The sequence below is a fragment of the Myotis myotis genome, unplaced genomic scaffold (assembly GCF_014108235.1).
Source record: "Myotis myotis isolate mMyoMyo1 unplaced genomic scaffold, mMyoMyo1.p scaffold_m19_p_9, whole genome shotgun sequence".
In the NCBI taxonomy this organism is placed as follows: Eukaryota; Metazoa; Chordata; class Mammalia; order Chiroptera; family Vespertilionidae; genus Myotis; species Myotis myotis.
In genome coordinates, this window is record NW_023416401.1 from 20,023,336 (window position 1) to 20,044,181 (window position 20,846).

Genomic DNA, 20,846 nt, shown 5'->3' on the forward strand with positions numbered 1-20,846 from the left:
GAACACTCAGCACGGTGCCTGGCACTGGTCACTGCTATACACACTATTTTGTAACCCCATCTCCAATTACCAATAGCCTACATCCCAGCCTCTTAGACCCAGCTCACTGTTCTGTTACTCCTCAAACTTTCCCTTCTGAAGCAACAGCCCACAGCAGGGGGAGCACCAGCTGATAAGCTGCCAGTATTGCATTCCCTCCACAAACTTAAGGGTGTTTCCAGTCAAAAGCTCTGCCACAAAGCTTTCTTCTCCAGGAGTGTTTTTCTATCTCAAGCACTGAAATGACCCAAAGGTTGCTCATCAAAGGATTTCCAGCCCTGTTCAAAGACTCTTAGATTACAATTAACCACCTCTTCTTCCCTCTACTTTCTTATTCCCCACCCAAGTTTTAGATCAGAAACCGTCTTACCACCATTTTCTAGTCCAGTTCTCTTATGCCCTTAATCTGGGTAAACGTTGAAATTCTCATGGGTCCTCTCCCTATAACAGCCCTAATTACTTCAGGTAGTGTTCCCTTTCATGGAAACGCTCAAAATAATTAAAATTAATGCTGCAATCTTATTATGAGCAAAATATGGACTTCAATCTCTGAAGTGGTCAGGCCTCCCACTGTGACAGTGCTACTACTTTCTTACCCTTGAAAAGTCACTTCTATGCATGGGGACTTGTAAAAATTAGTAAAGTGTTTATTGAGAGAAACATGCTAACTCCTAGGAATGGAAAAATATGTTACAACCTTCCCAGAAAATTTTCATTCACTGTTTAACCTTAAGGTCCTGGGTTCGATTCGGGTCAAGGGCACATGCCCAGGCTGCGGGCTCAATCCCCAGTAGGGGGCGTGCAGGAGGCAGCCGATCAATGATTCTCTCTCATCATTGATGTTTCCATCTCTCTCCCTCTTCCTTCATCTCTGAAATCAATTAAAATACATTTTTTTAAAAGGGGAAGAGAAGTAGTAGCTATGTCAACATCAGATAAAATGGAATTCAGAGCAAAGGAAATTACTAGAGACAGAGGACATTATATAATGATAAAAAGGGTCACTCCACCAAGACACAACAATCCTTAATGTGTATGCACCAGAGACCTGCAAAATTATGTAAAGCTAAAAATGGATATAACTCAAAAGGAGAAACAGACAAATGCACAAATGTAGCTGAAAATTTCAAAACCCCTCCTCAACAACTGACTACCTGGGCAGAAAAGCAGCAAGGGTATAGAACTCAATACCATCAGGATCTAACTGATCTTTACAGAATACTCCATTCAACAACAGCAGAAAACACATTCTAATCACGTGTCCATGGAACGTATACCAAGACAGGTCATACACTGAGCTTCACATAAAGCAGGCTCAACAAATTTAAAAGAACTGAAATCATACAGTGTGTCCTCCAATCAGAATGGAATCAAACTGGAAACCAAAAACAGAAAAATAGGAAAATCTTCAAACATTTGGAAACTTAACAACTAAATTCTAATTACTCCATCAGTCTCAAGGGAAATAAAAATATACACTGAATTGAATGAAAATTAAAATAGAGCATATCAAAATCTGTGGGACAGAGCTGAAACAGTGCTGAGAAGGAAATTTATAGTGTAAATGCTCCCATAAATATAAATGCAAAAACTCCTTAACAAAGTATTAATAGAATTCAGCAATATATAAAAAGAGTTATACACCATGATCAAGTGGGGTTCACTTCAGGGCTGCAAGACAGACTCATTTAAAAAAATAAATCAATCCATCATATAAATAGGCTAAAGAAAAATCATGCTGTTTCCATATGTTGGGAGCAACTGGGTAAAGGGTACATGGGATCTCTCTGAATTATTTCTTATAACTGCATGTGGATCTACAATTATGTCACAAAAAGATTTAAGAAAACAAAAACAAAAAAACTGGACCTTCCCCGACTGCTCTAAGATCCATCACCCAAATGTTAACACTTCAGAACAGATCGACGCTAACCTTTAATAATTCTGGCTTTGTGCTGGACTAAGTGAGGACACACAGATATAAACAGAAAATATCCCTACCCTCAAACACCATATGCTCAAACACCATAGACTGACAAACACAGGCACAAATCAACAGTGAAGACTTCATAAAGGAGATGGGATTTGAGTAAATCCTTGAGTAAGAGGTAGCACTTCCACAAGTGGAGGTGAAGAGGAGGGCATATTGGGAAGAAATCTACATATATAAAATCCTAAGCAACTGGAACAACATGTTGCTATGACATGCACTGCGGGCGGCAGGGCCAGCCGGCCATCTTCCCACGGCCCCTCCCTGCAGTGCATGAATTCATGCACTGGGCCTCTAGTCCTATATAATAAAGAGCTAATTTGCTAATTAGACCAAACAGCAGACCAACTGTCCAGACGACCTTCCGGACAAAGCTGGGGCTACAAGGGGCAGAGCCCCTTGCACGAATTTCGTGCTCTGGGCCTCTAGTCATATATAAAGACCCAGAGCTAGAAATAAGCACAGTGCCTATGGAGAAAGAGGCACATGTGTTCTATGAAACAACAGACAGTGTGCAGGGTGCCCAAAAGCCAGAGAGACAGCTGTCACTCAGAGAAGCCTTCCTCACCATCCCAGCCAACCAAAAGCAACAGCTCCTCCCATTCATAATCTCTCCAGCACATTTTACTTTTTCTTTATAGAACTAACCACAAATTACAATTATTATGTACTTATCTGCATGTTCATTTGTTTAGTGCTGTCCTACCCCCAGTTATCTTGAGTACTTAGCACAGGGTCTGCCACACCAGAAGCACTCAATAAAGTATTAATTAAAGTAATGAACAAATAAAAAGTATCCACTCCTACTTCTCTTCTATGCAGCTACCCCACTCCTCTTCCTCCATTATGTCATTTCATTCACCTTGGTCCCTTTCTGATCTACTGCCTCTTTTAGCTAATCTCTCCTTTTTCCTTACTCTTTCACCTCAGCCCAGCTCTTAACCCATTATAAAAATAAAAACTATATATATATATACATATATATATACACACACACACATATACATATACCGTGGTTCAGAATTGCAATGTTCTAACACTCTTCTGAATCACAACCACTTAGAAACTGGTACCCAAGAAATCTGTTATGGCAAAGTACTAAGGTTGTATGTTGTTACATAAGCATAATAGATGTAGGTATATATTACATGAACAAACAAGAGCAGATATAGAGGTCTTCCTGGCTGGTGTGGCTCAGCTGGGTGAGTGTTATCCCATGTACAGAGAGGTTGCCAGTTTGATTCCTGGTTAGGGCACATGTCTGAGTTATGGACTCGATCCCCAGTAGGGAGGGCATGCAGGAGACTGACTGATGTTTCTCATCGATGTTTCTCTCTCCCCCTCTCCCTTCCTCTCCCTAAAATCAATTAAAAAAATTTTTTTAAAGATATAGAGTTATTCCTATTGCCTTACTTTCCTGAATACAAGAGTATTTCCCATAACTGGATGATCCTATCTGGCTGTACTCAAAGCTACTGAAGTCATGAAAAACAAGGAAAGACTGAGAAACTGTCACAGACTAAAGACTGGGAAGACACAATGACTAAATGCAATGTAGTACCTTGGACTGGATCCTGGAACAGAAAGTACATATTAATGGAAAAACTGGTGAAATCCAAAGAGTCTGGAATTTAGTTAAAAATATATATGGTACTAAAAAATGATTAGGATTCAAGTCTATTATTTTATCTATAATAATAAAAGAGTAATATGCTAATTAGACCAGACATCCTTCCGGACAACCTTCCAGACGAAGCCAGGGCTGTGAGGGAAGTCAGGGTCCCAGGTGCCAGAGGGAAGCCAGTGCCAGCAGCCGGGGGAAGGAAGGCCTACTCTTGCATGAATTTTGTGTCTCAGGCCTCTAGTGTTATTATAAAAGAGAAAGAGATTGGGCAAGTCAGTCAGGAGTGCAACTCAGGCCAGGGTAGCTGAGGCCTGAAGCTGAAAAGCTACATATAGGTCTACTTTCATTTTGGCTCTTACCTAATGCCATGAGAATTACACAGCCTGCAATTGCTTGAAATTAACTACTTAGTTTTGACTTCCTTAGCATGCTCATTCATACAGTCATGTGTTAAGGACGGGGTCACATTCTGAGAAATGTGTCCTTAGGTGACTTTGTCATATGTGAGCATCATAGAGTGCACTTACACAACCCTAGGTGTTATAGCCTACTACACACCTATGCTATATGGTATAGTCTATTGCTCCTAGGCCACAAGCCTCTACAGCAGCGGTTCTCAACCTGTGGGTCGCGACCTTTTCACAGGGGTCGCCTAAGACCAGCGGAAAAATACATATATAATTACATATTGTTCACAGTAGCAAAATTACAGCTATGAAGTAGCAACGACAATAATTTTATGGTTGGGGGTCACCACAACGTGAGGAACTGTATTAAAGGGTCGCGGCATTAGGAAGGTTGAGAACCGCTGTTCTACAGCATGTTACTATACAAAACACGAGATGAAAACAAGCACAAGAGAAAATGATGCAATCGAGAGATGCGGTGAACTGGAGATGTGTGATGCTGCTGCCGTCTTAACATTCCATGCTGTTTTACAGCAAACTTTTTATAAGCAGAAAGAGCACACGCTAAAATAACGATTAAAAAGATCAGTATAGTGGATACATAAGCCAGTAACATGGTCATTTATTATCAAGTACTATGTATTGTACATAATTGTATGTGCTATGCTTTTATACAACTGACAGCACAGGTTTCCTTATGCCAGCATCACCACAAACATATGAATAACGTGCTGTGCTACAATTTCCGAGGGCTATGGTAAAAGGAATCTTTCTGCTCCATTATAATCTTATGGGACCATCATCATATCTGTGGTCTGTTGTTGACTCAAACTTCCTTTGGCACATGATTGTACTCAACAAGCATTTATTGAGCGCCCCATTGCTTAACAGGCACCTTGAAGTTTAGGAAGACAATCTCTGCTCTCATAAAGCTTATACTCTATTGGAGAAGCCAGGCATTTAACAAGTATTTGCATAAATGGTGAAAGCTCCCAAGAGTCTTAAAAGCCCCACCAAACAATCCATCAGAACATTCCTCAACCAGTTATCACCAGTATTTTGCATAAAGTTTTCAATGTGAACACAAATCAGCTGAGATGGATCTTCACTCTATCACCTGTGATCTGTTAAGTCACTTTAACAGATACTAACTCAGTTAATGTGGTTTGTGACCTGAGATTCTCCATTTCTTCCAAACTCCCAGATGACAGGGCTGCTGCTGCGAGTTTACAAACCACTTTGAATTAGCAAGGCTCCGAAATAGCATGGAAACATCCCTCAACTATCATGTAAAGTGCAAGCGCCATAAAAACAAGGGCATGTTGTCTCTCTTTTTCACCACAGTATACCCAGGACTTAAGACTCTGCCTCCTAGAGAGGAGGCACTCAATAAATATTTACTTACTGAGTAAATAAATGGATATGTAGTCTAGTCTAGACAAGCACTGATCAATAGTAGGCACTTGCCGGAAGCCGGTCCATCCTTGCTGCTTGACACAGTCGCTGCAGGATAGAAACATCTGCACAGCATATGTTTCAAGGGACCTGGCGTATATAGCATACTGTTCTTAATATGTTTGCTCCCCTTAGCGCTGTGTGTTTTAACCAAGGTCACCTCTCCGAGAAAGGTTGTTTCCCCAGGTAGGAATTTTTCCCTGAAGTCAGGGAGGGGATGCCCCTCCTAGAAAGGTTGCTTCCCCAGGTAGGAATTTTTCCCTGAAGTCAGGGAGGGGATAAAACTCCTTAACTAAGTGCCAGGCGGGTAGTTAATCACTACAAACAATCATGCTTAAGCTACATAATCTTTACTCCCTGGAATGGAGATAAGAAACACCCTAACTTTTGTAATAGAAATTGACAGGATTAAAATCAACTGGTATAAATACGGATGTAACAAGACAATAAACAGCAGAACTTCGCTGGAGATCCAGACCAGAACTTGGCTGGAGATCCTGGCTAGAGATCCTGCCTAGGCTGCTGATCAACTGAACGCTGTCTCCGTGTCCTTCCTTCTTCGCCGACTCCGTCTACACCTTTGGGGACCCCTGGACCTGCTGGGGTTGGACTCCGGCATCTGGCGCCCGAACAGGGTTCCCTTAGGTAAGTCCCCCCGTACTTGGGACGGATAGTACTGCACCGTAGGGTGCTGCAGACCCCCCCCCCCCCATAGAGAATAAGTAGTGTAAGCGGGTAGTTAGTACAGAACTTAGATTGACAAGATGGGTCATACTGAGTCTAAAGAAAAAAGACTCTGTATTAATCTTTTAACGCATATGCTTACTAGCAGAATTGGAGTTGAGGTTTTTCCCAGTGAGACAGAAAGTTTTATAGAAGAAGTATGTCAATGGCTTCCAGAGGATGGAACTGTTAATTTAAAAACTTGGGTTGAAGTAGGAAAGCAATTAAAGAAACACCATGAATCTGACAAGGTCCTGCCATGTTTCTTTTCCCTCTGGGATTCAATCTGTGACACCTTGGCACCAGAGGCAAAAACAGTTGAACTTTCTCAAAATTTAAATAGTCCCTTGGCTCCACCCAGAGAGGACACATCATCATTGTCTTCAGCTCAATCTAAAAGCAATTTAGCTATGCCTACTGATCGGGAGGAGAATAAATATCATAAACATGACCATTGTTCCTTTCCAGTCAGTAGAGAGGAGAATGGCCCTCCCATTCAAAACAGGCTCCCCAAATTAGAAAGGAAGCCTAAACCAGGTCCTGTGGCTCCTATGAGCTCCATGTCTAAATTTCAAAGGGCAATAAGAGAAGCTGAAGCTAATGGAGATCTTGAATTCTCACTCTGCTTCCCAGTTACATATGAGAATGAGTCTGGTGGGAATAGAAACCCCACCTTGGAGCCTATACCTTACAAAGTACTTAAAGAATTAAAATTGGCCTGCTCTGAATATGGACCTCTAGCTCCTTACACACAAACCTTGGTAGAAACCCTAGCCAGTAAATGGATGACTCCTTATGATTGGTCACAGGTTTGTAAATCCTGTCTCTCAGGAGGCGATTACTTATTATGGAAAACTGAATATGAAGATCTTGCTAAGAAAGCTGTAGCCACTAGCGAAAAAACCAGAAAAGGAATAACCCTAGACATGATATTAGGAGAAGGTGATTTTAACACGGCTGAGGAGCAAATGAATATGCCCACAGAGGCACTTACCAAAGTAACCAGTTGTGCAGTAAGTGCCTGGAAATCCCTACCTTATACAGCAGGAGAAACAACCACCCTTACAGAGGTTAAACAGAAGGTCGAGGAACCATATCAGGATTTCCTTTCTCGCCTCATACAGGCAGTCAAGAGAGTAATCAATAACAAAGAGGCAGCCGATATCCTAATCAAACAACTGGCTTTTGAAAATGCTAATAATACCTGTCAGGCTTTATTAAGGCCGATTCGCAGAACAGGAACTATAAATGATTTTATAAAACAGTGTGCTGATGTAAGTCCAGCATTTATACAGGGTGTAGCTATAGCTGCAGCTCTCAAAGGGGAGACATACCCTCATTATGTACAGGCTATAGGACAAGCCAGCAATACTACAGGTAATAAAAGAAATATGAACTGCTACTCTTGTGGCTTATCTGGGCACTTTAGCAGAGAATGCCCAAATAAAAATAATAATACTCAGGCCAGATGGCAAGCTCCTCGACAGCCTGGAAATACATTAGGGAATAATATTAATCCTCCAAAAACCGTTTGTCCCCGATGTCAGAAAGGATTCCATTGGGCAAAGGAATGTAGATCAAAATACCATAAAAATGGTCGGCCTTTAAACTCTACAAATAGCTCCCAAGGAGGTTATATCCCATCACCTCAATCGGGAAACTTGAGAAGGGGCCAGCCCCAGGCCCCTGCAATAATAGGGGCATCAACCTTCAACCCCTTTGCAAATTTCGATCAGTCAGTGACCTCTTCAGGGCAACCCCAGGCAGTGCAGGATTGGACCTCCACTCAACCACCCATGCAGTACTAACCCCAGACTCGCCAGTAGCAGCCATTCCTACGGGAGTGTCTGGGCCACTGCCTGAGGGAACTGTAGGTTTAATATTAGGACGGAGCTCCACCTCGTTACAGGGGATCTTAGTCATCCCAGGGGTTGTTGATGCAGACTACACAGGAGAAATACAGATTTTACTTTCCCCACCCACCACAACTATACAGATTCAGCCCAACCAGAGAATTGCCCAATTAATCCTGTTACCAATACATAAAATAGGGACAGCTGTTACCCAGGAAGCTAGAGGGGCCGGAGGCTTTGGATCTAGTGATGCAGCATTTTGGATACAAGAAATCCATGCTACTAGACCTACAAAAATTTTACAAATTCAGGGAAAACCAATTGAAGGTCTATTGGATACAGGAGCAGATGTTTCCTGCATAGCAGAGAAGGATTGGCCCTCTTCATGGCCCACGCACACCACCTCCACTTCCCTAGTAGGACTAGGCAAGGCATCTAATGTAAAAAAGAGTTCTCAGATTCTAACTTGGACTGATGAAGATCAACATTCAGGAACATTCTGTCCCTATGTAATTACAACTATCCCCTTTACATTATGGGGAAGAGATATCTTATCTCAAATGGGAGTTCTATTATATAGCCCCAGCGGTGTTTGATTTACTCCTGTTACAAAATATTACAAGAAAATGAGTTTAAATATTCCTCTCCTCATCATGTTCTACAACATGCTCAATTTGTAATTAATATACTAAATGTAGATTCTGAGGGAAATTCCCCGATGTACAGGCATTGGAACCCTGATCTAACTAAACCTAAAGCCCTCGTCAAATGGAGAGACTTGCTTACAGGAGCCTGGAAGGGACCTGATGTACTTTTAACCCAGGGGAGAGGATATGCTTGTATATTTCCACAGGATGCAGACTCACCTGTGTGGATTCCAGACCGTCTAGTCCGACCTTATGTCTCACCGACCGCCATCTCTGCCTCATCATAGCACACCTGACCAGTGCCCGTCTGCAGCAGATGTGCAGACCTGAGCTGGAACAATCTGTCCATTGGGAGGATCACATGTGCCTCCGTTTTGTCTTTCCACATGTCCCAGCTTTGCCCCACATCTCCTTTCCTTTTTCCTTTTTTTAAAATCTAACTACTTGTTTGCTGGTTCTTTGGCCTTTCTCCTTCTTTCCTGAACACAGCCTTTTCTAGAATCTCCCTACCCTACTGTTCCAGGAAGGGCATCTCCCTTTTATGCCGTGACTAGGGGTGTTTGGTATATGCCCCATACATGGAGTTGTCTTGGGCCAAGAGCCTGACATCCTTGGCTGAGAAAGCCCTGTTCCAGGACTCTCTTTTGTCCTGTATTGGCGCCTCTTACCCTTGTGCCAAGAGGGACCCTCTTCTTACAATCCAATTGCCCATAGCTGTTGCCTGAGCTCTCTGTTCATGCTGAGGTTGAAGCCTCATGGTGGCTGGTACCATGGATCTGTCTCTGGCCCAATGGCGTAAGCTGGGCCCTCTCTAGAGAAGAAACCTGAGTTCCCTATGATCAATGCCAGAGCCCCGCCAACAGGCAAGGGAATCCAAAGGCAGTTGCTGGGCATGGAGGCCAGAGGGACATAGGCTATCAAGGAGACAAAACTGAACCTCACATCACCCTACTTGGCCCAGAGATGGCTGGTAGTCAACGACGGGTAAGACTCCACAGGGTGGGGCAACCTAAGACAGGCACAGTCGGGGGCCAGTAGGAGAAAACTTGGGGTGCAACAAAGGTGGGGCACAGACCCCCCTCCCCAATGGTGCAGGGGCTTGAACACTCACCCCTTCTGAGGAAGGTCTCCTGTCCCCATGGCTGCTTCCTGCTTCCCATGCCCAGCTCAGATTAGGACCCAGGTAAAGACAGAGACTGGCTGACAGCAGCTGCCCTCTCACTGCAACAGGACTTGTTTCCCATTTCTACCTGGGACCACAGGGAAAGGGGAAGCTGAAGGAAAGGGCTGTGTCAGGATGCTGCCTTATTCCCTTTCTTCTCCCTCTTTTTTCTAAACACTTCCATGCCTTGTAGTTCTTTTGCTTTCTCTTCTTTTTCTACTACCCTCCATTTTCCATATCAGCTGGATCCAGAGGGCACAGCTTACTCCTCCTCAGACATCGACACCACCATCAACCACGGCCCTGATGGACCCTTTGATGCAGCCCTTCAACTTGCTGATGCTTCGGGAAGCCTGTCGCCAGTGACGCCGCCCGCTAGCCAGACCAACAAAGACAACCAAACCAACAACTTGAGGACAGCTGAAATCCCTTGACTGAAGAGGCTGGCAACCTTCTACAGGAATGGGGCTCCTTCTGCGCTCCATCCACTATGTTTATAGCTATGCTCACTATCATTGCTTGCCACTCTTCTTCCGAGATTTAAATGGCCCAATCTGAGAGGTGGCCACTGATTTGCATGTGCTATCATTTAAAAAATAAAAAAGGGGGAATTTGCCGGAAGCCGGTCCATCCTTGCTGCTTGACACAGTCGCTGCAGGATAGAAACATCTGCACAGCATATGTTTCAAGGGACCTGGCGTATATAGCATACTGTTCTTAATATGTTTGCTCCCCTTAGCGCTGTGTGTTTTAACCAAGGTCACCTCTCCGAGAAAGGTTGTTTCCCCAGGTAGGAATTTTTCCCTGAAGTCAGGGAGGGGATGCCCCTCCTAGAAAGGTTGCTTCCCCAGGTAGGAATTTTTCCCTGAAGTCAGGGAGGGGATAAAACTCCTTAACTAAGTGCCAGGCGGGTAGTTAATCACTACAAACAATCATGCTTAAGCTACATAATCTTTACTCCCTGGAATGGAGATAAGAAACACCCTAACTTTTGTAATAGAAATTGACAGGATTAAAATCAACTGGTATAAATACGGATGTAACAAGACAATAAACAGCAGAACTTCGCTGGAGATCCAGACCAGAACTTGGCTGGAGATCCTGGCTAGAGATCCTGCCTAGGCTGCTGATCAACTGAACGCTGTCTCCGTGTCCTTCCTTCTTCGCCGACTCCGTCTACACCTTTGGGGACCCCTGGACCTGCTGGGGTTGGACTCCGGCAGGCACTGATCAAATTTGGCTACTGAACTATTGAAATGTAGCTAGTGCAAGTGAAGAGCTAAATTTTTTTCAATTTAATTAATTTAAGTAGCCACATGTGGTAGGGCCTGCCACAATAGACGATCCAGGTCTAGACACAGACGTGATGTAGAGAGTGCTGGATTAGTAAGGCCTGGGTGTGAATCCCAACTCTGCTGCTTAGTCTGTGACCTGGAAAGTTACAACTTCTTAGGACCCCCAACTTCTTCATCTGCGAAATGAGGAGAGACACCGCTCCCCTGCCCTCCCCCCTCCCCCCACCCCGCCATACACACACCTCTCAGGGTTCTTGAAGGAAGAATTATAAGTCAATGTATTAAGCATAAGCTGTGATGAAGGTACCATCCTCTGCCCTCCAGAAACAGTTCACAACCACCATGACTACTTAGCCAGAAAATGCGAGGCGCGGCTTGGTTAGCTCCGGGGCTTAGCTCCATGGCTTTGAGAATCAGGCCAAGGTCATAAGTTTAGAGGAGGGGGGACCCTCACTTCACAAGTTTGAACAGGTAAGAGCGGCAATGACGATGCAAGTCATCACAGTTCCTGGCAAATCTTTAAGTGGGCATTGTATTGCTCAGAGAAGAGCAAGTGACATTTCATTCATTCATTCTTCCAGGAAGGACCGCCACATTCCCGAACGCCCGCTACTTCCCACCCACAGACCCATGCTCCTCGGGGCCGGGTCCCCTTCGCGCGCAGCGGGCCGGGAAGCCCCCGCCCGGGGCCCGCGTGCCCTCCCCTCCCCTCCCCCGCGGCGCCGACCCGACCAGGGTCAGCCTGGCAGCGGGGCTCCAAGTCCCACACGACCCGGCCGAACCTAGGAGCCATATTTAGCTGTATTCTTGGTCAATAAAACAAACTTCCGTCTTCTAAAGAAAAACGGTTCTAACTCAATGTCAAACTAGGACGGAAACTCGCTGCTCGCCGCAGTTGCCAGAGACGCCGCGTGGCCGGCAGCCCCGGAGTCCCCGACCCGATCCGGACCGGGTGCCGAGCGCGCCCGCGCCCCGGCCCCGGCCCCGGCAGCGCCGGCCACAAAGGGACGCGGGACGCGAAAGCGGACGGGCCTCCCCACCACCCCCTCCAGCCCCGCGCAGGCGGCCGCGGCTCCGGGAGGGCCGGGCGCCGGGGGCACTCACCTCGGTCCGCGCGGCGGCGGCGCGGGCGATCCTCGGGGCCAGCCCGGGCGGTGGCGGCGCGGTCCCGCGGGCCGAGCGCGGGCGCTCTTCTCGGGCCGCCGTCCGCCGCGCCGCCTCCTCGGCCACTGCCCGCGGCTCCCCCGGCGGGCGGGCGGGCCTGCCGCGGGCCCCGCCTCCCGCTCCCGCCCCCGCGCCGGCCTCGCGGGCTGGGCGCGCTACTCCGGGTCGCGCCGCATGCGGTCGCCGCCGCCGCCACTGCCGCTCGTTCGGGGCGCCTCCGCGCGGCGGGCCGGGACGCAGGGCCGCCCGCTCCGACCGCCCGGGCGTGGTCTTCTCGGCGCGGCGGGGCGCGCGCGGGGGAGGCGGGGGCCGTGCGCGACGCGGGGGAGGCGGGGGCGCCGCGCTCACCCGGATGCGCCGCCCCCGCCCCTGCGGCGAGCCCACCTCGGGGCCGCGGCGCTTCCCCCCGGGACCGGAGAGGTTCCGGCGTCTCGGCGCCCCCACCCCAGCCTCCCTGACCCGCGGGAAGGCGGGGACCGGGGCGCCAGACTCCGTGTACTACGAGCTCGGCGTGCCGTCCGGGGCGGGGGGTCTGCACCTGAACCCGCGCCGGACAAAGAGGCCGCCGCAGCAAGAAAAACCGGACTCGCGCCGCTGCACGTCGAGTCGATCGCGGGTTGGGAGGAAATGAAGTGCCCTCACCGCGCGAAGGAGGCCCTCGGACCGGCCGCGGCGAGCTCAGGGCTGCTCCTGACTCGGGTGGGGCCGTCCGCAGCCGCCCGGCGGACCTGGAGCCGGAGGACTGTCGGCGGCGCCGGGGCCGGCCCTGCTGAGCCCTGCACCCGGCGCCCGGGATGCTGGAGGTCCAGGACCCGGGTGGGCGGCCAGAGGGGAGGTCACGAGCGGCACTGGCACCGCCGGAAGGCGCGGCCAGGCCTCGGGGGACTAAAACGCCCGGTTGCCTGCAGAGGGGGGCAGTTTGGGGAAGTGTTTCCTGCCCGAGTGGAGCCTTTCGCTGTGCCCACGTGGGAAACGCTCCTTTTTGGTACTGATCCCATACCTAGTTGTGTCTTACCCTGATGAGAAGACCCAGCCCTGGCCCTCATCACTCACACGAGCCATACGACTGTTCTAATAAACTGTCTACTTAAGTCATTCAGTGGTTTATGTCTGCTTGCCAGCCAAGAGCTGGAATGGTAAGACTAGTGTTTAAAATGTTATTTAAATTTAATTAAATGTTATTTTATTTTTTAGATAAATGCTGTGTTTACCACACAGCCTGGCTGTAAGCAAAACATGTTACCAAAGATTATCTATGGAATTTTTCTATCCTGTTTGGTGCTTAATACATTTTTCAAGTATTCTAAAATAAAAGTAAAAAGTTGCTTTTTAAAAGTACTTATATAATATTTTGAAACAAAATGAATCATTGACCTGTTAATATACCACAAGGAAACTTCACTTTGAAGTTTGTGTCTCTTAAAATTACCCATCTAAATAAAAAATACCATATCTCAGGGAGCAAGAAATTTGCAAATCACCTATCAGATAAAGGACTTGAATTCAGAACATATCAAGAACTCTTACAACTCAGTAAGACTAATCAATTGAAAAGGACAAAAGATTTGACTAGATATTTTTTAAAAAGCAAATATTTAAATGGCAAAAATAGCATGAAAAGATGCTTATCATATTAGTCACTAGGAAAATGCAAATCAGAACCACAATGAGAAAGCTACTTACCCACTACAATGGCTGCAAAAAAAAAAAAAAAAAAGACTGAAAATAAAAAGTTTTGGTGAGGAGGTAAATTAGAACCCTCATACATTGCTGATGGGAATAATGAAATGGTACATCCACTTTGGAAAAATTTGTTAGGTTCTTAAAAAGTTATACATAGAAGTACCATATGATCCAACAATTCCACTCCTAAGTACCAGTATATACCCAAAAACATTGAAAATGTGCATAAAACACATACATATGTATTCATAGCAGCACTATTCATAGTACCTCAAAAGTGGAAACAATCCAAATGACCAGCACCTGGTGAATGGGTAGATAAAATGTGATATATCCAGACAATGGAACGCTATTCAGCAATAAAACAATGAAATAGTGATAGAAGATACAACATAGAGGAACCTCAAAAACATTAAGCTAAGTGAAAGAAGCCCATTGCAGAGGAGCATGTGTTGTATGATTCTATTTATATGGAATGTCTAGAGAAAGCAAGTCTATACAGACAGTTGATTAGTGGTTGCCTAGGGCTGATGGGAATAGAGAGACTACAGAGGGACACAGAGAGTGATGGGAATACACTACAATTAGATTGTGGTAGTGGTGACAGGACTTAGATTGGCTAAACATCATTGAATTGTGTACTTGGAACTAGTGAATTTTATGGTATGTAAATTTTACTTCAAAATATTTGGGGGAGAGGAAGGGTCTGTATGCCATTAAGTAGCCCAGGATAATAGTACCTAATCTAGTTAGAACTAGTATTTTGCAATAAAAATTTTTAAATCCTTTTAAAACAAGTGGAAAATTGTGTGCTGGTAGCACAGTACAAGGTAATAAAATGTACTTTTTGCAACTGGTTGTATAACCAAGCACAATTACTCTTCCACCTCTCAAGTCTATTCATATTTATTCAAAGGTGTATCTTCACTTTACTAAAAGAATTGGAAAGGGGGTAGAAGTGGTAAGCATGTCTGAAAATAGGAAAAGAACTGGATGCCTTACAATGGGGAGGGGGGGTGTAAGGGCTCAGATTGGGAATCCAAAGTAAGGACAATGACATCATCTTTCCCAAAGTTATTCTAGTTTCCGTTGGCCCTGTGCCCTGACCCACCAGTTTCCTCTAGTGCAGGTGTGCTTCAGTGGGAGCACTACCTTTGGGCCGGGTAATGGTATGATTTATAATTTGTTCTCATGCCTGGATTTTTATGATATCTATGATTTTACCATAGAAGAATTCAATCCCTTGAAAATTAATTATGGAGACACATTGAAGGTGGACTATCCCACAGGAAGTAATCAGCCGGCCCTGACACCTCTTCACTACAGCCCCTGAGAAGAGCAAGGGGCTCTTCTAGGTGAGCGATTGACTCCCTTCATTGTTTCTCTCAGGCCCTCTATCCAGCAAGGCTATCATTCAAACTTGAAGGGGAAATAAGAAGCTTCACAGACAAAAAAAGGCTAAGGGAGTTTATCACCACCAAGCCAGCAATGCAAGGAATGCTAAAGGGACTGGTATAAAAATAAGAAATAAAAAGCTCAGAAAGAAAACAGCCACACAAAAACAGAAATGCCTACAAACAAGTACCTTTCAATAATAACTTTAAACGTAAACGGACTAAATGCTCCAAACAAAAGACATCGAGTGGCTGAATGGATAAAAAAACATGACCCATACATCTGCTGTCTACAAGAAACCCACCTCATTAGAAGGGACTCACACAGACTGAAAGTGAAAGGATGGAAAAATATCTTTCAGGCAAATGGAAAGGAAAAGAAAGCTGGGGTAGCAATACTTATATCGGACAAAATAGACCTCAAAGTGAAGGCCATAACAAGAGATAAGGAAGGCCACTTCATAATACTAAAGGGATCAATACAACAAGAAGATATAACCCTAGTAAACATATATGCGCCCAATGCAGGAGCACCCAAATTCATAAAAAAACTCCTGGAAGATATCAAAGGAGAGATCGACAACAATACAATCATAGTAGGGGACTTTAATACACCACTGACAGCACTGGATAAGTCCTCTAGACAAATAATCAGCAAAGATACAGCAATCCTAAATGACTCACTAGATCAGATGGACTTAATAGACATCTTCAGAACACTTCACCCGAAAGCCAGGGAATATACATTCTACTCAAATGCTCATAAGACATATTCAAAAATAGACCATATATTGGGTCACAAGCAAAGTATCCCCAAATTCAAGAAAATTGAAATCATAAAAAGCATCTTCGCAGACCACGATGGCATAATATTAGAAATAAACTACAATAAAAACAACCCAAAATACTCAAACACCTGGAAGCTGAATAGCATGCTATTAAATATTGATTGGGTTACCAATGAAATCAAAGAAGAAATTCGAAACATCCTGGAAACTAATGACAATGAAAACACAACAATCCAAAACCTATGGGACACAATGAAAGCAGTCCTGAGAGGGAAGTTTATAGCTCTACAGGCCTATCTCAAAAAACAAGAAAAAATGGTAGTAAATCATCTAACTCTACAACTCAAAGAATTAGAAAGAGAGCAACAAGAAAACCCCAGAGTGAGCAGAAGGAAGGAGATAATAAAGATTAGAGCAGAAATAAATGACATAGAGACCAAAAAAAACAATACAGAAAATCAATGAAACCAAGAGCTGGTTCTTTGAAAGGATAAACAAGATTGACAAACCTCTAGCCAGATTCACCAAGAAGCAAAGAGAGAGGACCCAAATAAACAAAATCAGAAACAATAGAGGCGAAATAACAACAGACCCCACAGAAATACAAATGATTGTTAAAAAATACTATGGACAGCTCTACTCCAACAAACTAGACAACCTGGAGGAAATGGACAAATTCCTAGAAAAATACAACATTCCAAAATTCAATCAGGAAGAATCTAAAAATCTCAACAGGCCAATAACTATGGAAGAAATTGAAGCAGTCATCAAAAAGCCTCCAGCAAACAAAAGCCCAGGACCAGACGGCTTCACAGGGGAGTTTTACCAAACATTCAAGGAAGAACTAAAACCTATCCTCCTCAGACTACTACAAAAAATTCAAGAGGAAGGAACACTTCCAAGCTCATTCTATGAAGCCAGCATCACCCTAATACCAAAACCAGGTAAAGACAACACAATGAAAGAGAATTACAGGCCAATATCCCTCATGAACATAGATGCCAAAATCCTCAACAAAATCTTAGCAAATCGGATCCAGCAGTACATCAGAAAGATCATACACCATGACCAAGTAGGATTTATCCCAGGGATGCAAGGATGGTACAATATCCGCAAATCAATAAACGTGATACATCACATAAACAAATTGGAAGAAAAAAACCACATGGTCATATCAATTGATGCAGAAAAAGCATTTGACAAAATTCAACACCCATTTTTGATAAAAGCTCTCAGCAAGGTGGGAGTAGAAGGATCATACCTCAACATAATAAAAGCCATATATGACAGGCCCACAGCCAACATCATACTCAATGGACAAAAACTAACACCATTTCCCCTAAGAACAGGAACAAGACAGGGATGCCCCCTCTCACCACTCCTGTTCAACATAGTACTGGAAGTGTTAGCCATTGCAATTCGGCAAGAAGAAGAAATAAAAGGCATCCAAATTGGAAAAGAGGAAGTAAAACTGTCCTTATTTGCAGACGACATGATATTATACATACAAAACCCTAGAGACTCCATCAAAAAGCTACTGGACTTAATACATGAATTTGGCAATGTAGCAGGATACAAAATTAACCCCAAGAAATCCGAGGCATTTCTATACACCAATAGTGAACTTTCAGAAAGAGAGATTATAAAAACAATCCCGTTTACCATCGCACCAAAAAAATTAAGCTACCTAGGAATAAACTTAACTAAAGAGGTAAAAGACCTCTACTCAGAAAACTACAGGACGTTGAAAAAAGATATAGAGGAAGACATAAACAGATGGAAGAACATACCGTGTTCATGGATTGGTAGAATCAACATCATTAAAATGTCCATACTACCCAAAGCAATCTATAAATTCAACGCACTTCCCATTAAAATACCAACGGCATACTTCAGAGATCTAGAACGAACTCTCCAAAAATTCATCTGGAATAAAAAAAGACCCCGAATAGCTGCAGCAATCCTGAAAAAGACCAAAGTAGGTGGGATCTCAATACCAGATATCAGGATGTATTACAAAGCCACTGTTCTCAAAACTGCCTGGTACTGGCACAAGAATAGGCATATAGATCAATGGAATAGAATAGAGAGCCCAGAAATCGGCCCGAACCAATATGCTCAATTAATATTTGACAAAGGAGGCAAGAACATACAATGGAGCCAAGATAGTCTCTTCAATAAATGGTGTTGGGAAAATTGGACAGATATATGCAATAAAATGAAACTAGACCACCAACTTACACCATACACAAAAATAAACTCAAAATGGATAAAGGACTTAAATGTACGACAGGAAACCATAAAAATTCTAGAAGAATCCAAAGGCAACAAAATCTCAGACATATGCCGAAGCAATTTCTTCACTGATACAGCCCCTAGGGCACTTGAAACGAAAGAGAAAATGAACAAATGGGACTACATCAAAATAAAAAGCTTCTGCACAGCAAAAGAAACCATCAACAAAACAACGAGAAAACCCACTGTGTGGGAAAACATATTTGCCAATGTCATATCTGATAAGGGCCTAATCTCCAAAATTTATAGGGAACTCATACAACTTAACAAAAGGAAGATAAACAATCCAATCAAAAAATGGGCAAAGGACCTAAATAGACACCTTTCAAAAGAGGACATTCAGAAAGCCAAGAGACATATGAAAACATGCTCAAAGTCACTAATCATCCGAGAGATGCAAATCAAAACAACAATGAGGTACCATCTCACACCTGTCAGACTGGCTATCATCAACAAATCAACAAATGACAAGTGCTGGAGAGGATGTGGAGAAAAAGGAACACTTGTGCACTGCTGGTGGGAATGCAGACTGGTGCAGCCACTATGGAAGACAGTATGGAGTTTCCTTAAAAAACTGAAAATGGAACTCCCATTTGACCCTGTGATCCCACTTCTAGGAATATATCCCAAGAAACCAGAAACACCAATCAGAAAGGATATATGCACCCCTATGTTCATAGCAACACAATTCACCATAGCTAAGATCTGGAAACAGCCCAAGTGCCCATCAGTAGATGAATGGATTAGAAAACTGTGGTACATCTACACGATGGAATACTATGCTGCTCTAAAAAGGAAGGAACTCTTACCATTTGCAACGTCATGGATGGAACTGGAGAGCATTATGCTAAGTGAAATAAGCCAGTCAATGAAGGAAAAATACCACATGATCTCACTCATTCATGGATAATAGAGACCATTATAAACTTTTGAACAATAATAGATACAGAGGCAGAGCTGCCTCAAACAGATTGTCAAACTACAGCGGGAAGGCCGGGGAGGGTTGCGGGGCAGGAGGTAGGGGGGTAAGAGATCAACTAAAGGACTTGTATGCATGCATATAAGCATAACCAGTGGACATAAGACATTGGGGGATAGGGGAGGCTAGGGGACTGTCTAGGGCGGGGGGATAAAATGGACACATATGTAATACCCTTTGTAATACTTTAAGCAATAAAAAAATAAAATAAAATAAAATAAAATAAAATAAAATAAAATAAAATGCTGGTTATCTGAGTAATACTAATATTCTTCTACCCTGTGAATAAGAACTGGTTGTTTGTCCCCACTTAGCTAGAAAGCAAGAGAATAGTGCCTTGGCTTGGTTGGTTATAATGGGGGATGTGGGAGATTGCCCAGAGCAGGGTAAACTGCCCAAGAATAATTAACCCACCTGGTAGGCAGGAGGAGGAGAGAAGGGATCTGTTACGCAGAACTGTGGGTCAAACATGCCAACCAGATGAGGAAGAACAGAAGAAGGTGACATTGAAAGAGGGACAGGCAAACACAAACCCACATAGGAGTCAGATGCCATGAAGCAGGTGGTCATCATGCAGAACGCATAGACGCTATTATTATGTGATTTTTTTACTCCTTGTTTTTGCTTTTGCCAACCTAAGACCTGACAGCCCTGCCTTGTGACAGAAGCCTCAGAAACCTGGGTGCCCTTCCGCCTCTCCCAGCTCTCCTGCCCACAACACAACATCATTGTCGTGACCACGGCACTGCTCTAACACCCAGCAGCAAGAGAGGCAAATTGAAGGGAGGCAGGCACTTGGTCCACTCATCCATTGGGTGGTGATCATGGGTAAGGTCAGGCATGGAGGGTATATCAACATAGGGAGGGTATATCCTTGGGCTGGGGGCTGAAGGTGGATCAAAAACAGGAAGGTACTTTGCTTGGGATCTAGTGATAAGAGCAGTACATTGTAGGCATTTGTGAGGGGTGGGCAGGTAATGGTCACTAATAGCTGTAGTGCTATACAGGACAGTTATATCTAAAAGCCCCATGGCCGGTGTGGCTCAGTGGTTGAGCACCTACCTAGGAACCAGGAGGTCAGGGTTGATTCCCAGTCAAGGCACATGCCTGGGTTGTGGGCCCGATGCCCAGCATGAGATGTGCAGAAGGCAGCTGATTGGTGATTCTCTCTCATCATTGATGTTTCTGACTATTTCTCCCTCTCCCTTCCTGTCTCTGAAAATATATTTTTTAAAAAAAATTTTTTAAATAAAAGTTTTCTAGGAACCTCTTTCCCAACCCTTTGGCTCTAGAAAGCAAGCCTTTCTTGGGGACTTTTTTTCCTTTTTATTTTATTCTTTTCTTTTTA

General features: G+C 44.4%; 1 protein-coding gene across 2 annotated transcripts in view; it reads right to left on the reverse strand.

Annotated features, from left to right (window-relative positions):
- The window catches only part of GALNT1 (polypeptide N-acetylgalactosaminyltransferase 1), an 87,831-nt gene extending 75,400 nt beyond the window's left edge, over window positions 1-12,431 (reverse strand). Inside the window, exon 1 of one of the 2 annotated variants that reach the window (XM_036323214.1) lies at window positions 12,300-12,431. The gene's annotated coding sequence lies outside the window, so the exon portion shown is untranslated. The remainder of the gene's footprint in view (window positions 1-12,299) is intronic. The other variant, XM_036323215.1, reaches the window with a different exon arrangement.
- Between the last annotated feature and the right edge of the window lie 8,415 nt (window positions 12,432-20,846).